The 12983-nt window shown below is 44.0% G+C and overlaps 1 protein-coding gene across 5 annotated transcripts in view; it reads right to left on the bottom strand.

The window, feature by feature from the left end:
- Window positions 1–12872, bottom strand: part of PLD1 (phospholipase D1) — a 205451-nt gene extending 192579 nt beyond the window's left edge. For 3 of the 5 annotated variants that reach the window (XM_042998977.1, XM_042998978.1, XM_042998982.1), the window contains exon 1: window positions 12795–12872. The gene's annotated coding sequence lies outside the window, so the exon portion shown is untranslated. Of the gene's footprint in view, window positions 1–12238; window positions 12548–12794 lie in introns of those variants that run through there. The other 2 variants (XM_042998980.1, XM_042998981.1) reach the window with 1 other exon arrangement.
- Window positions 12873–12983: the final 111 nt, after the last annotated feature.

The raw sequence follows: 12983 nt of genomic DNA, 5'->3' as shown, positions 1-12983 counted from the left end.
CCTCTGTTTTGAGAAACTATGTCCTCAAGCCTAACCTCTGAGGAGAAGAGGCTTCAGGGTAGCTGGTGAGGCCACAGACTAATTCAGGGCCTAAAGACCCTCAGTTGAGGGGGTGGGGGGTGTCACCATCCTCCCTGCCCTGGGGCAGTGACACCTCCCTTGCACATCAGCTCTGAGGGCTGTGGTGAAGAGACTCCAAAGCTAAAGAAGCCTAGGCCTTATGTAAAACCGTGTCTCTCCATCCCTGCCCCACACCCAGCTTGATCTGTGTGCTATGATGAAGAGAAATTATATTCCTTGTTTCTGGTCATTCCTGCTCATTGAACACATGGTCATTTTAGTTATGGACAAATTTCATAGCCTCTCTAGGTCCTTGGCCCCAGGAAATCACTGTGTAAGGAAAATTTTACTACCTAGAAGTAATCAGATGAATCAGTAAGTCTATGACTTAGTGAAGAAACAAATAAATGGGGAAAAAAAATCCTGGGTGGAATCAAAAGACAGTATGAATATAGGCACCAGTTTGATTAGAAAGAATGAGAATTGAATGTCTGATCTGGCTGTGTTAAAAATTTTTTTTTAAGTTTATTATTTACTTTGAAAGAGTGTGAGTGAGGGAGGGGTAAAGAGAGAGGGAGAGAGAGAGAGAAGCCCAAGCAGACTCCACACTGTCAGCACAGAGCCTGATGTGGGATTCGAAGACACAAAACCGTGAGATCATGACCTGAGTTGAAACCAAGAATTGAGAATCGGACACTTAACCAACTGAGCCACCCACGTGCCCCACTGTGTTAAAATAATTCTAATTATAGTCAATCAAGTGAAGTGCTCATCCTTTATGCTTAACTTGTGCTTAATTATCATGCAATACAATAATGACTTCTCAACATGTTCAAAATTAATACTGTTACTCTTTATTTGATTGCAGCAGTAAACCCATCATGCCTCTCTAGCCAGATGTCAAGGTCCAGCTCTGGGCCTATTGCTTGATCCTGCTGGGAACTGACTCATAGGCCTGAGTTCACTTGGCCACTTATGGGGTCAGCCATGCTGAGATGGGCCTCATACTCTCTGTAGGAAGACTGAGTCCTCAATGGGGCATCAGAGCACTGGGGCCACATGGGTAACCCACTCCCCCCAAAACACTAACCAATACCTGGCCCAAATGGCCAGGTCATCTGGTCTCCACATATAATTGCCCCCAATTTGATTTTAAAAAAGGAGAACTTGCCTACGACTAAAACCACTCTCTAAAGTATTTCTGTATGTGTGAACTGGCACAGAAACAAGAATACGTTAAAGGCCCGAATTTTAGAACAAAATTGACTAATGAAATACAAAAGAAAATCTGTAACAGTAAAAGAAGTCAAGGGAATGAAATATTTTTAGGATGCTTTTCCTTTATTTTAAGCCAGGTCTGTAAGCATGTTAGGATATGATAGGCTTTTAGATGCTTTTAAAAAAAGGTGATATATAGGTTTATATACAATTTATTTAATTTTATTCTTCAGCAGAGAAAAATGCTATACATAGGAAATTTGTTTTAGAAAACAGAAAACATGCAAGATTGGCGTGAGGCTTCCTGTAACAAGTCTACCATTCTTCCAGCAGTAAGAAGGGTAAGAAGATGCTGAGTAGCATTTTCAAAGTTTCTATTTAAGGAGAATTTAAAGAAAAAGAGATGGGAAAGCCAAACGTTATTCTTAAACCCCTGTACGTTATTCCACATCCTAAAGAATTTTTAAAAAACAAATGACTACAACTTTCCCTATAGCTGATCTCAGCAATAATTTAAAGTACTGAGTGCAAAGTCAGTATACAATAGGGGAAAAAGGTGCCTTTTGACCTCCACCACTCCAAAAAACACCTGAAATACCTACATTTTAACTTTACTCCTGCAAAAAATAAAGAAAAATCTAAGTGACAATGTGTTCTTGTCCTTGATACAATGCGACGAGAGTGGTATTTTACCTCTGTGGTTTTCCTCTCAAAAGCCATGATGCCAGTCTAATCAGGAGAAAAACATCATAAAAGTTACGACTGAGGGACGTTCTACAAAACACCAGTACCCCTTCAAACAGCCAAAGACATCAAAAACACAGAAAAGTCTGAGAAACAATCATCGCCAAGAGAAGGCGGAAAAGAAAGGATGTTAGGGGAAAACTAAGGAAATCTGAGTAAGGTATGGACTTTAAGTTAATAATAATGCAGTAATATTAGTTCGTTAATTTTAACAAATGTACCGTTCCAATGTAAGATGTTAATAACAGAGGAACTTTGCAACTTTTCTGTACATCTGGAACAAAAAGCTTATTTTTTGAATGGAAAATATACAAAATTAGTTTTTAATGAGATGCTTTTATAGAAAGTGGGGTTTAGAGAAGTTCCAGAACTCTGCTCTCTGCATTCCAAACCCACCCCAGTTCCAATCCTAGCCTGCCCCTGAAACACAGAGCGGTTTGAAAACCACTATGTGGAAAAACTGGAACATGTTATCATTACCAAGTGCCAGCCCATTCCAGATGGTGGGACAGTCCTGACTCCAGCGGACTGAATGACTTGGACCACAAGCTCCAGGCAGGCTGAACCACATCTTACCCCCACAAGCACATGCTGAGCACTCAAAGGACTTTGCTTAATAAATTCTCCAGTGCCAGCATGACCAAGAGCCATTGCAAACACAGGGTGATGGCTTTCACTGTCAACTCTGTTAGCCTTCTTGGCAACAGATCTGCAAAAATTACCTCACCATTAGTCAAGCCTGGTGAGATGGGATGGGACAAACCTCTCCCACATGCACTTCTGGTCTCTTGGTGTCTTACAGAGGGATGCACACCCCCTAATTCTCATCACCCCGCCCAAATGGCTCCTGGTAGAACTCAAAAAGACTTTAGGGGAAACAGGAGTTTCCCAAAATTAATCAGGCTTACTTTACATCACTTTTATGTTTTTGTTGCTCCATTCTGTCATAGATCATTCACCCACAGGGCAAATGGGTGCAGCTGAATCAAATCTTTATAAACTCTCCGAAAACGAAAGGTGACCTTCATGTAGAAAGCTACAGATTTGATTTCCCATTGGTCAAGAGTGACCCTTGTTTCAAATGGCAGTCATATCCCCACAAAGAATCATTGCCACAGACATGATAACATCTGCAAGTTCAGAAAAGAACAATTAGGAAAGCAGTCGAGCCATCTGAGAAGCCAGGGTTCACGCTACCATTATATACTCACATAGCAGTTTGGAGAGGCATCCAGCCAACAAGTAATTAGTGAGCACCTACTATGTGCCAGGCAAGACCCTGATGTCACAGAGTTTACATTCTTTTGTAGAAAACTCCAAATTCAAGAAAACAAGACACAAGGAAGAATTCAGATAGGGCTAAGTACTGGGATGAAAATAACCTGTAATAAGGGCTAAGAGGGATGAGTCTGTGGGCAAAGCAATGCTGACTGAGTAAGGAGGCAGATTTCATGGTCAGGGAAAGCTTTTGTAGGGAGGTAACATTTGAACATCTTGTCTTGGACCTAAATGTTAAAAAGATACAAGCCATGCAAGGACTTAGGAGAAGGGCGTTCCAGGCAGAGGGAATGGCGTCATGCAAAGGCCTCCAGGTGGAACCCAATGTGGTGTGTTCCAGAAACAGAACCCTCCTGACAACCCCAAGGGATGGGCAACTGCAGTTCAGAAAGGCAAACACGAAGGCTAACAGAGATAGACCCAGCACCCGCGACTCCCCTGTTAGCCTTCCTGTGCTACACAGAGCTTTCCCCCTAGCCAGGAATCCAGGACTTAACAGAACTGAATTCTGACAAATAGATTTATGGGGCAAAGAGTCACCCTTTGAATGCAGTTTCACAGAATGAGAATTTGAGGCCAAACATAAAAATCAAAGCTCCCATGTGACCAGGGCCCAGTGGCCCAACTGACCTGACACTAAACAGAGTACAGGAGACACCAGAGCTGGGCAGCAAGGGCCCACAGGGCCAAGCAGGTGCATGGAATGGGAACTCACCAAGTAGCCCCCTTCCCCAAGCATCCCAATTTAGTAGGTATGTGATAGAACCTGGGAATCTGAGTTTAAATAGTTCCCAGGTGATTTTGTTTAGGCAGACCTTAGAATGACTGTGATGGAGGGTAAGGAGAGGGCATTGGGGGGTGGGGGGGGTGGGTGGGAGGGAAGACTAGGGTATGAATAGGGTAGAGTCAGAAAAATCCTACCTATGCAAAAGAATAGAGTCAAGGATTACACTGAATGCAGTTGTGATCTAAAATGTTTGGAACCAATCACAATCGTACCACCTAATAGAAAAAAGACAGATAAGCACATTGTATAAGTCGGTGTATTTCTTTCCCTCCAACCACATGTCCAATTGAGAACCATCACAGCAGAAAAAAACTGAGCAAGTCTCTTTGGTCACAGTAAGAAAGAAGGAGGGAGTAAAGAAACTTTAATATTCCACAGGGGTAAAGCCAGTGGTGTGCTGAGGGCAGGGGAGAAGCCCTAACTGTACTGCAGCCTATTTCCATGGTGTAAATATTCAAACCATGGCCAGTTTCAAGCTCCTAACATGATGTCACTGAACACGCATTTTGAGAAAAGATGGGCAATAGTTACAGCATTTTTGCCATACGGAACCAACAGATGTAAACAACTTCAAGGACATAAATAACAGTTAGATTTAGTAGAATATAATCAGTAAGTGAGGACTTGTGGTGTTTATTGCCTTTGCTTTCAGTATAACTTATTTAATGCAATAAAACCTAAATCTTAGATAATTTTATTTTTAATAATAGCATCTTTAGGGGTGCCTGGGTGGCTCAATCAGTTGAGCGTCTAACTCTTGATTTCAGCTCAGGTCATGACCCCAGGGTCGTGAGATCAAACTCTGCTTTGGGCTCTGTGCTGAGTGAGGAGCCTACTTAAGATTCTCTCTCTCTCTCTCTCTCTCTCTCTCTCTTTCTCTCTCTCTCTCCCTCTGCCCCTTTCCCACACTTGTGCTCTCTCTCTAAAACCATCATCATCATCATCATCATCATCATCATCATCATCATCATGGCACCTTTAACAACGGGCTCACAAAATCCTGGGACATTTAAAAATCACGTCTCCATATGAGCCAGTTCTAGCACACCTCTGGCAAAAGCTTTGAAAGAGCAGTCCAGTGCCTTTCCTTTCCATTCCTCTTTTTGTGTCTTACTCTTCTCTTCCCTACCATAAAGATATGGCAGTGCCTTCACATCTACTCCTAGGAGCCCTGGGGTTCCAGACTGAGGGCCAGCTGGTGCCAGGTGGCAGTCAGGGAGGGAAGGCTGGAAGACGCAGCCAGCTCACTGTTCCCACATAGGAACTGTCAATAAGAACAGCTCTCCTTTTGGGTATTTTACATACTGGGATTTCACAGAAGAGCTCATTCAGAAAAGTGGTTCTTGGGGAGTGGGGAACGGTACCCATCATTTTTTTTTAAGTGTGAAAATTTCTGGTCAAAATTATTGACAGTCTCTACTTCCATTCATGATTTGTGTGGATACGCATTACCCACACCCCTATAAACATTACACTGCCAGCGATGCCCTCCTCACATACAATGGGAAGCTAAAGAACGTGATGGGGAAAAAAAAAGAGAATGTGATAAGAAGGGTGTTTTGCCAACATAGTATGAGCTAGTTCACTCTTATCTTGAAAGTATATTGTTCTTCTTAATTGTAAATATATTTTAAAAACACACCCCTAGGGGTGCCTGGGTGGCTCAGTCAGTTAAATGAGTCAGGTCATGATCTCATGACTCAGTTTGTGGGATTGGGCCCCATGTCAGGCTCTGTGCTGAACATGGAGCCTGCTTGGGATTCTCTCTCTCTCTCTCTCTCTCTCTCTCTCTCTCCCTCTCTCTCTCTGCCCCTCCCTACTCCTGTGCCAGCTCTCTCTCCCTCTCTCTCTCAAAATAAATAAATAAACTTAAAAAAATAAAAATAAAAATCACACCTCTATACATATACTCATTGGTAAAGAGCAATGAATCACGCTTCTATTAAACGCTATGCTTCTACTAAATGAATCAGGGTTCCTCTATTACATGCCATGCTACACTAGTGGATTAATAAAAATCAAATTTTCAGGGTGCCTGGGTGGTTCAGTTGGTTAAGTGAGCGACTTCGGCCTAGGTCATGATCTCGCCATTCCAGTGTTCGAGTGCTGCATCAGGCTCTGTGCGGACAGCTTGGAGCCTGGAAACTGTTTCAGATTCTGTGTCTCCCTCTCTCTCTGCTCCTCCCCTGCTCATCCTCTCTCTCTCTCTCTCTCTCTCTCTCTCTCTCTCAAATAAATGAAACATTTTAAAAAATTTTTTATAAAAAGAAAAAAAAAGAAAAATCACATTTTCTAGCTAACATCAAAACATACACCCCAATAGGGGCACCTGGGTGGCTCAATTGGTTGAACATCTGACTTCAGCTCAGGTTATGATCTCATGGCTCATGAGTTCAAGCCCCATGTCGGGCTCTGTGCTGACATCCCAGAGCCTGGAGCCTGCTTCAGATTCTGTGTCTCCCTCTCTTTGCCCCTCCCCTGTTCATTCTCTCTCTCTCTCATAAGCAAACATTAAAAAAAAATTTTTAAACACACACCCCAAAAGAATAATTATCAAAGGCATACAGTTCATTCTCTCTAGTTGTAATCAGCTTTGTAGCCAGAAATCTGTCCACTGCTTTCTCATCACTGGGTCTCATGGAATCCCACTCTCATTCAAGATTTCCTCCCGGGAAAAATTAATTTCTCCCTCAGTCCCTCAGTCATATTCCCATAGGGCTACATCTCCATGTCTGTCCTAGCAGCAATTCCCGTTTGCACGGTTATTTATGGATGTCACTCTTAAACAATTTGGGAGGGAGGGGAGGGCAATGTGTGAAAGAAGGGAGCCTAACATTTACTGTGCCATTTCTATGTTCCAGGCTCTACACTAAACATTTTATAGGCATTGTTTTGCTGTCTTCACAATAATCCTATGAGATAGGTACTATTTTTATCCCTGTTCTACAAGTGGAGAAATTAAGGCATAGAAGATTTTTATGTTACTTGTCTTAGGCCACAGGGTGCTGGAGTCCTCATCTGTGAATCCCAGCTCTCTGGCACTAGGCTGAGGCCCCTAGTCATTATCTTTCCCAGTGAGGACTTTGTGGAGCCCAACTGTGCCTCAGAAGCCTCACAGACCTACTTTGCTTAGTCACTGCCCCATCACCCTGCATTTCCAGTCACAAGAGTAGCAGCTCAGTGTTGGGATTGAGGGGAGGTAAGAGTTGGGGTTAGTCTTTGCTGCATGTTCCTAGCTTTGAAATATTTAAGTATCCCCAACAGGTGGGTTTTTCCTTAGGATATAGGATTCTGGCTGGATTCCACCCCCCCCCCCCACTTTTATTGTTGTTGTTCTTTTTGGCATCACAATCATGTTAGCATCCCAAATATACTTCATCTCCAAATCCTCTACCCTTAGCTTAGCTTACAGGTTTTTACTCCAAAGTGGGAACAATGGTGAGATTTTTAAAACAATGTCAAATTTCACCTTCAGTTTGTTGTTTTTCCTACTCTTAGCCCCATTTATCAAATTTCCCACTTTGGGTTCTGCATTGTCACATCCCCTCTCCCTCATACATCTGGAAGTGTTTTCCTGCTCCAAGCCATGGAACCTCCATCCCAATCCATTGCTACCTCTCCAATCTCATTTCAAAGGACTCTTTCATCAAAACTTGGGTACAGACACTGAAAAAAAAAACTTTAAAGGCCAAAAAATTGAGCACAGTTGCTAAATTCCACAGACGGCTCGCTCCACATCTACAAACGTATTTGTAAGAGTGGTTCAACGGCACAGGAGAACAAATAACGAAGTAAAACATTAGCCATAAAAACCTTCTTTTCTGGAAATATTTATACATTTTGAATGAAATGAATCATACCTTCTTCATTCATCTATTAAATGCACCTTTTCATTTGGTTCACAACTATTGTTCACCATAATGGACACTGGAGAGACAAAAATGAAAAAAATATATAGCCTAGGGCCCCAAGGATCTTACCTTCTCATGGGAAACACAGGAAATAAAGAAAAAGATTGCAAACCTAGTTATTCCTAGTGATCATGCTCTATATAAAGTCCACGCATACCAAAGTGCTATAGAAAAAAACAGACTGGATCGGTATGAAGATCCCAAGCAAGTGCTAAAGTATCCCCAGGTATCTCCTCCCCATCCTCTATTGATCAGCAATGGTTTTAAGCAACATTGAAGTCACTTCATGATAAACCAAAGGAAAGATAAATTTCAACTCCGTCTGGCATCTCCAAGGGCATGAAGAGGTAACACACCAAAACACAGCCTTGTGTAGGAACTGACAAGGTTTTAGCACTGTCCTTCTGTGCCCCCTCTTTCACTTCCTCCTCTCTACATTTGTTTCTCCCTCCCTGCCCACCACTTTTCTTTTCCCATGTTTATTCCTTATTCTCCTTCATCCAGATGTACTATCTATAAAAGCTCACTTTGAAAAAAAATCCCTGTTGAATACTGAACTTTGATTTTCCTGTTCTTAGTACAAAGTTTGTCAGTTTATGCCCTTAGATGTGTGTGTGTGTGTGTGTGTGTGTGTGTGTGTGTGTGTGTGTGTGTGTCTTAACAAAAGAACAGACTAAATGAAGTTATTTTTATTTCCATATTGCTCTTGGCTGATTCTCTTTTGTGTGGCAGAGGCTTTCCAAAGGTTCCCAACTCGAGATCCAAAAAGTTCAAAACATGATTGAGTACAGAATAAACTACTCCCTTCATGCAGAGGGGAGCCCAGGGCCACAAGCACCACCAGCAACTGGAGAAGGAATCTGGGATCTGGAGCCCTAAGCAGCAAGACTCCCCACGGCCCACAGTTGGCCACAAGCTTCTGCTCTGTGCACCCATGACATAACCTAGGAGTTAAGTGAGCAGGTTAGCTCCAAAATGGTCATTTCCCCCATGGTTGGCAAATACAGCCCTCCCCAAAACAAACCCTGGCCTCTCCAGACTTTCCCAGGATCCTTATCCCAACCTCCTCACAATCAGGAAGTAAGGCTTAGCCCAATAGGTTTCCAGGACTCTGCCCCAAGGCTCCCAGCCCTGAACTTAACCAAACTCCACCTTAACTTCCTCTTCTGAAAAATAAGGGAGTTGAACCGACTTTCTGAGTTACACTCTGATTGCAGTTATGTCAAATTATTTCTCCCTAAGGACAAATATAAGATAGGAATATGACAACTTGAAAAAAGTTTATTGGTTAGGAGGGTGGAATCTCAGGTTATATTTTACTGATGAGACAGCAGTGCTCCAAATTCTGGGTTCGGGCTGCCAGAGATGGAACCCCAGCTCTGCCATATGCTAGCTATATGATCTCTCTGTGCTTCAAATTACCTCATCTATAAAAGGGAGATGGTATTGGTACCTATTTCACATGGTTATCTTGAGGATTAAAGGTGTTCATGTTTGTAAAATGCATAGAATAGTGCCAGGCACATAGTAGGCGCTACATAACTACTGATTAAATAAATCATTTTATTCTGTCCCTGCAATGTTTGTTTAATAAATTCAAAAATTAACCTGCAATGTTTGTTTAACAAGTTCAAAAATTAAGAAAATTTCACAACAGAAAGGAAAAAAAAAAAAAAAACCTGTGACACTACGAAACACTTACATAACATATACGGTTGTTTAATAACCCAGCACTAAAACATCTGGGATCCAGATTTTACACTGCATTGTGAATTTAGGAAAACCAATACACTGGAATGCATTCCCACTGCAGCAAAAGATATGATGTGTACAATTCCTTTTCTAATCAGGAAAGTCGCAGGCTTCCCGGAAATTTAGGTTACAAGTTTCTCATTTTCACTCTGCAACAGCATTTATCCACACCCCAGCTGGAGAATACATTTTATTGTGTGGTGCTAACATTGAAAGGATTGTAAACATAAAACCAGGCCTGGCACAGTGACAGCTGTCTCCTGAATACAATGACTCAGAGCAACTGTGAGTTTAAAGAGCCATGTCTTATGTGCTAAGTCCTCGAGCATCATTGTTTAGTAGACACCTGGAGAGCAGAAGAAATCGCCACACCCAACAGTTAGCTTGGTCAAAACTGCTTCTAGTCACTAAAAAGGTGCCACCGTCTGAGCTCAAGCATGCCTTTGATACAGGCTACTGCACTGCTAAAGGAGCCAAAAGTATTTCAATTTAAGGTGAGATATGAAGGGGAGGAAACTATAAATAACAACTAACTACCTCCCGGATTCCTCTCTCTGGATAGCTAGACTTCACAATACCTTTATATGCAAATTTAAATAGCTCACCAGCTTATTCTTATTTTTTTTTTTTTTACCAGCTTATTCTCAAACAGTAATGTGTCAGATCTGTCGTGATGGAGATAAGATTTACTAAACACAAACTGGCTGTGGCTTTTCACCTTTCCTCTTTAAAAGTGCATTTTGATGGGGAGGGGGGCAGGGGCGAGTGGGGGAGAGGGGAAAATGGGTGACGGTCATTGAGGAGGGCACTTGTTGGGATGAGCACTGGGTGTTGTATATAAGCGATGAATTATGGGAATCTACTTCCAAAGCCAAGAGCGCATTGTATACACTGTAAGTATAGCTAACTTGAGAATAAATTATATTAAAAAAAAAATGACAGGCTAACAAAATAAATTCTAAAAAAAAAAAAAAGTGCATTTCTATAAAGCCATGGGAAGGAACTCAAACCTCGAATCATGAGAAAACTAAAGCCTGCAGCACAATCACTGTCATCAAAATGTTTTGAAAACCCTATGGGAAAGACAAAAGGTGTTCTGTGGATGGATGGTGGTGATCGTAGGACAACAACGAGAAAGTACTTAATGCTATTAACTGTACGCTTACAAATGGCTAAGATGGCAAATTTTACGTCAGGTATTCACCACAATAAAAATAAAATTTAGAAAAACTCTGTTTAAGGGTTAAAGGTAAATGAGTTTTCATAATTAGTTTTAGCTAAGAAACATACACTCGTTGGGGGGCCTGGGTGGCTCAATCGGTTGAGCATCTGACTTCGGCTCACGTCATGATCTCACAGCTCATGAGTTCCAGCCCCACATCGAGCTCTGCACTGACCGTTCAGAGCCTGGAGCCCGCTTCAGATTCTGTGTCTCCCTCTCTCTCTGACCCACCCCCGTTCATGCTTTGTCTCTCTCTCAAAATAAATAAACATTAAAAGATTTAAAAAAAAAAAAAAAAAAGAAAGAAAGAAAGAAAGAAAGAAAGAAAGAAAGAAACATATACTTGTTAATTAATCAGACAAGGAGAAGGGTCTCCCACTACCTAGTTTTAAGCAGATCAACAAACCTTTATGAGAGTTTTACAGCCCTTACCACTGTAATTCGTAAGTACTCTGACATTGGGGACAAACAAGGTAAAGACACATCTTCCACAAATCCTTAACTACTCATGCTTCTTATATTGATTGTGAGTTATACTGGATCTTGGAAAGACAGACTGGGAGTTAACACTGGGAGTTAGTTGAAAGGTTAGACTGGGAGTTAGTTGAAAGGTCCCCAAAGCAACATTTAAAGGCTGTATACAAATTCAAGCTAAAAGCCTGGGTACAAGTTCACTTGTATGTAAGTTAACAAAACATTTAATACTGAAAGAAATACTTACTCAAATGTAACACCGTGTGTAAATGTGGTGTCTGTTAACAGTTCAAGCTGTAGATTCTTTTCATTCTTTATGCTTTCATTACACCACCCTAAATTAGCCCTTTTAAATCACAGAGGTCTCTAGGTACCTAGTCTCCCAAAAGCCCTCAGAAGGCCCACAAGGGGTTATCTAAACTGAAATTGGCAGACCTGGTAGACAAAGTTAATGGAACTCTCCATTCTGGAGAAAGACCTAGGGATGATCTAACACTGATGTCCTGTGGTCCTTAAGCATCTGCTTGAATGTAGTACTTCACAGAGGAAGGAAGGAAGGCAATAACCTGAGACTTGGAGAAGAAGCAAATATAGGCGTGGCGGTGGCTCTGGACTGATTGTACAAGGGCAGTTCTGAAGGGCGTCACAAAATCCTACCCAACGCTTGGAGCACCCCGCTCCTGGAGCAGAGACCTGGGTCCCAAACACCTTGAGCTGGAGACAGAAAAACAAGCCCTTTACCACACAACGGGCTCCTGGGCCCTTGCCCTTGCCCCACCCCAGCGTCATCACCTCGTGGGCGCACAGCAAGCAGCTGTGTGGCCACACGCCCGGCACCGTACATCTGGCAGGCTGGGCTCCAAGCCTCCGAGCGCAGCACTTCCTGGTTGGTCCGGGATGCTGGTCCCCTCGCGCCGCCATCCCCGCCATCCCACGGCGCACGAGAACCCCGGGCGCGAGAGGACACGGGGGCGCCAGCCCCACTGCCCCGGCGAGGCCCGCGGTGCACTCTGAGGGCACGCCCCCAGCCTCCCCTGGCGCCCGCGCGGCTCTGCGCTCCAGGCAGCGCCCGCCCTGGCAAAAGCACGGCCCGAAGTTTGTAAGAACTACTCTGCAAGAACTGGGCCCGAAGGCGCGCACAGGAGGCCCCGGGGCCTCCCGGGAGGCCGGTCCCGCGGGGCCGCCGGGCTCTGGCGCCCGCCGCCGACGCCTCTGCCAAGGTCCCGTCCAAGTTGGGCGGGGAGCGGCCAGCTGCCCGGGGCCGACGGGAGGAGGGACGGAGCGCGAGAGTAGCGGAAACCAGACGCCCGCGGGAGCCTGGCGCGCCCGGCCGCGGCGCGGCTCCTACCTGTAGGGCGAGGGCGGCCGCGGGCACCTGCGCGGTGACGGCGGATTCTCGGGCCTCGGGCGCAGCTGGCACAGCTGGAGGCGCGGGAGGAGGGGAGGAGGAAGGGCCTGAGGGGGCACCGCGCTGCGCCGCCGCCCGGAACTCGCCGCCCGGATTCGCCCTGGCTTGGCAGGGGTGGGGCGAGGCGGT

This window comes from Panthera tigris, chromosome C2 (assembly GCF_018350195.1).
Source record: "Panthera tigris isolate Pti1 chromosome C2, P.tigris_Pti1_mat1.1, whole genome shotgun sequence".
Classification (NCBI taxonomy): domain Eukaryota; kingdom Metazoa; phylum Chordata; class Mammalia; order Carnivora; family Felidae; genus Panthera; species Panthera tigris.
This window is presented reverse-complemented; position numbering and strand designations above follow the sequence as displayed.